The sequence below is a fragment of the Phyllostomus hastatus genome, unplaced genomic scaffold (assembly GCF_019186645.2).
Source record: "Phyllostomus hastatus isolate PE091 unplaced genomic scaffold, TTU_PhHast_1.1 phas_contig_58, whole genome shotgun sequence".
Lineage (NCBI taxonomy): Eukaryota > Metazoa > Chordata > Mammalia > Chiroptera > Phyllostomidae > Phyllostomus > Phyllostomus hastatus.
Genome location: NW_025333916.1, coordinates 25,805,038 through 25,808,964, shown reverse-complemented (window position 1 = coordinate 25,808,964; position 3,927 = coordinate 25,805,038). Strand labels below are relative to the sequence as shown.

Genomic DNA, 3,927 nt, shown 5'->3' with positions numbered 1-3,927 from the left:
TTCGTTCTTAGCGATGTGCTAGAAATAGTCAAAGCTCAACACAGGCAGGTAATGATACTTATATAATCAGCACCTTATTCAATCCCAATACAATGAAGCCCTCATCTCCGTGTGGTATCTCCAGATACATATTTAAAACTTCTTTGTTTTGCCTCTGTCTCATGAGGCTTCTTGAAAGTGATGCCAATAATGGGGGAAAATAACAGCCTGCACACATACACAAAAATCCTCTCCTCCTTTGGGTTCTATATCACTGTATTCACATACCCTTCTAGCACTTATTATATGGTGCCATAACTATCTGTTTCTATATCTGTCTCTTCCAGTGATTTTAGCACTTAGACAAGAGAAAATATATCCTTTTCATCTGTGTACCCTCATCATGAACACAGATGCTCAAAGAAAGTTTGGATGGTCAAATGTTTCAGCTTTATGCTTTGTACCCTTAGTACAATGGTTCACAACAAGTAAACCAATCACTCTCTTTCAGAATATAAATGAAACTTATAACTTTTTGAGAATAGATGGTTCTGAAGAGAACATTTTTTTTCCTAAGAAGTATGGACCTTTCTCAAGGTGCTATGTGAGGATCCAAGCCAACACCCAAAATGGATCTGACCAATCACCCCAGGACATGTTCCACAAGCACAAATGTGTTTGTTCAGTGCTGTAGCCAGTATTTAGAAGTGGCAGAATGATTGGACTGACTTAGTCCAAGAATTTATTCAAGCTTTCAAGAGGCCAAAACGAATCTCTTAGCATTTTGGAAGAGGAAAAAAACGTATATTTGAACAAAATTGCACACACATTTGAAAAGCCCATAAAATTTATGCTAATAATGTAAAAGGAGTTTACCTTATGCTAGAGAGAAGAGGAAACATGAAGGGCCAAGATTGGGACAGAATTAGTCCATTGAGGAAAGGAGCCTGTGGCGTGGCACACCCCTGCAACATTCTATTTTAAATACATGCCTGACGGAGCAGGCAGACAGCTTCCCTTGATTCCATTTGTATCTTCGAACAGAGCATACCATCTACTCATCATACCCAATGGTATTAAATGCCATGCCAAACAAACGAAAGCATTGGTGGACCCCAGATAATGGCTAAATTATGTGTTACAATGTTTGATACAGCAAAATTCCTGGGACAGTGAAGAACTTGGACTGTATCTTGGAGGTTGTCATCATGGTTTTTGACTTATAATAGAATTTTCTTGTCAGAGTGCTCAGAATATTAATGCTCTGGTATGGAGTAGCTTTTCTAGTAGGCAGTGCTTCCTAAAACTGGGTTGGTTTTGATTATTGTGTTGTCATTCAAATGTCCTCCTCCAAGATCTATCTTGCAGAACTTTAACTATTCAAATACACATGTAAATACCAAGAAAATCTGGAATATCTGTACAGAGTGTGCATTTTCTACTTTACTGGCCCCAACAAAAGAGATGTTTGGTTTGTTAAGTTAGCTAGATATAACCTTTGCAAAGCAGTGTTTTTTCAAGCCTGGATACCATACAGGCTTCTTTTAAAAGCAAAAGCATCTCAGCTGGAAGGAGCAGGTTCCTGGGCCATGATATCTGGCCAAATTTGGGTGTCAGTGAGTGGCAGTCTCTGCGCCAGCATCTGGAATTATAAGGCCATGTACAGAGATTTGAAAAATGGCAACAAGTGAAAGTGTCAGCATCTTTCGTTCAGTGTCCTTGGCTGTGGAGTCTGTAGATTCACTTTTACCTGAGAATCCTCTGCAAGGGCCATTTCAAAATGCTTAAAATTATAATTTGGACAATTATACAGAATTCCAGGTTGCAACATGGAGATCCCTGATAGTTCATGAGGCCCTTTATTTCTTGTTCTGTTTATTTGGGTTTTTGTTTCAATTTATACCTTACATGAACAAGTGAAAATTCAAAAAGATAAACCAGAAACATGGGAAAACCAATGGAAATGCTTTAAAGTACTTCTCTTTAATGACTTTTGTATCAAACTTCCTTTGATTTGTGGAACTTATTATTTTATGGAGTATTTCAATATTCCTCATGGTTGGGAGAGTATGCCAAGCTGGTATATGCTTTTGGCAAGATGCTTTCTTGTGCAGAGATTGAGGATGCCTGGCACTATTTCTTACATAGGCTCTTACACCACCAAAAGAAATATGAATATATTCATAAAGTTCATCATGAGTTTCAGGCTCCATTTGGAATAGAAGCTGAATATGCATATCCCTTGGAAACCCTAGTTCTTGGAACTGAATTTTTCACTGGAATCATTCTTTTATGTAATCATGTAGTTCTTCTTTGGGCATGGTTGACCATTTGTTTGCTGGAAAATATTGATGTCCACAGTGGTTATGATATTCCTCTGAACCCTTTATTTTTAAAATTTTGTATTGTTGTTCAAGTATAGTTGTCTCCACTTTCCTGCCACCACTTTTCCCTGCCCCACCCATCCCACTACCTACCTTCAATCCTAACCCTTTTTGGTTTTGTCCATGGGTCCTTTATACCTGTTCCTTGACAGCCCTTCCCCTTCAACCCTTTAAATGTCATCCCTTTCTATGCTGGTTCTTGGCATCATGGTTTTCACCACATGAACTTCATTGGAAACTATGCTTCAACATTTACATGGTGGGAAAGAATATTTGGAACAGACTCTCAATTTATTGCCTATACTGGAAGGATGAAGAAGATTGAGAAAAAGACTGAATGAATATTTATGTAATAAAAAATAAATAAAAGCAAATGCAGATTCTTCAAGATTCTCTTTTGGTCCTCAGAACACTGATTGACATGGACTTAAGAAATTGGGGATTTAACTGGTAAAATATCTTTAATAAGGGAATATCAAAGACTGATGTGTTTTCTGATAGGAAGAAATATATAGCTATCATTTGGTAGATTTTCATAATAATAATCTATGGTTATGAAGTTGAGAACAAAGAGTGTACCTATAAATGAGTTCTATTGAACTCTATCCTCTAAAAGTCTCGATATTTTGAATTGCAAGTAAATGGTAAAAACACATTAATAGTTTCTCACCTTAAAGATGGGGAGAAGGGTTTTCAGGAACTCTACTATAAAGGACACAAGGACAAAACCAAGGGGGAGGGTGGAAGCAAGGGAGGGAGATAGGTTTGGCTGTGGTGGAGGGAGAGTGGTGGGGAGAAAATGCAGACAACTGTAACTGAACAACAATAAAGTAATTTTTTAAAAAAGATGTAAAGATCAAAAATAAATAATTGTATATAGATAGTTATTTTAAACCTCACTTTAGAAATTGCAGCTCTTTACTGAGTCTCAAACCTGCCAGACTCCTCCATTAGATTTGGACTCACCGAATCTCCACAACCTGTCAGCCAATTTTTTTAAAATAGGGGATCTAGATGTTGTCATTGGCTGGGATTATATATGGATTCAAATTTAAAACATTACGGAAATAACCCAAACTATAATTTTTTATTTAAGGAAAAAATACTAAGGAAATATACGAAAATGCAAAAGAGAGTGTGAGGTAACACTGAGGTGCTTAATGAAGGAACAGGTAGGTGTTTGTGTAGACCAGCAGGCAAAGACTGACTGTATCCTGGGCAATGGTTTAGAGATGCCCCTGCAGGAACTGATAGAACACACAGTATCCAGCTTTTGGCTAGAGCCAATCCTTAACCCTCTAAAGGAAGGTGGAGGAAAGAAGGAGAAGGATGGACCATATCTCTATTGTGTAGATGCCAATTGTGTAATGCATAACATATGAGATATGTTTTTCATTAACACTATGCCAAAAGGATTTTGACCCACCTGGTTGTAGAAAAGAGTGGGTTTGTGAAACAATTAGCATATGGAATAAATTACGAAGAAGGTCATCTTAGCATCTGGCTTTCTGAAACCCCACATTTCCTATAGATCTAGGACATAAGAATAGCAATTCTCATAACA

At 37.4% G+C, this 3,927-nt stretch overlaps 1 pseudogene; it reads left to right on the top strand.

The window, feature by feature from the left end:
* Positions 1–1,656: 1,656 nt before the first annotated feature.
* LOC123824982 lies at positions 1,657–2,704 on the top strand (annotated as a pseudogene).
* Positions 2,705–3,927: the final 1,223 nt, after the last annotated feature.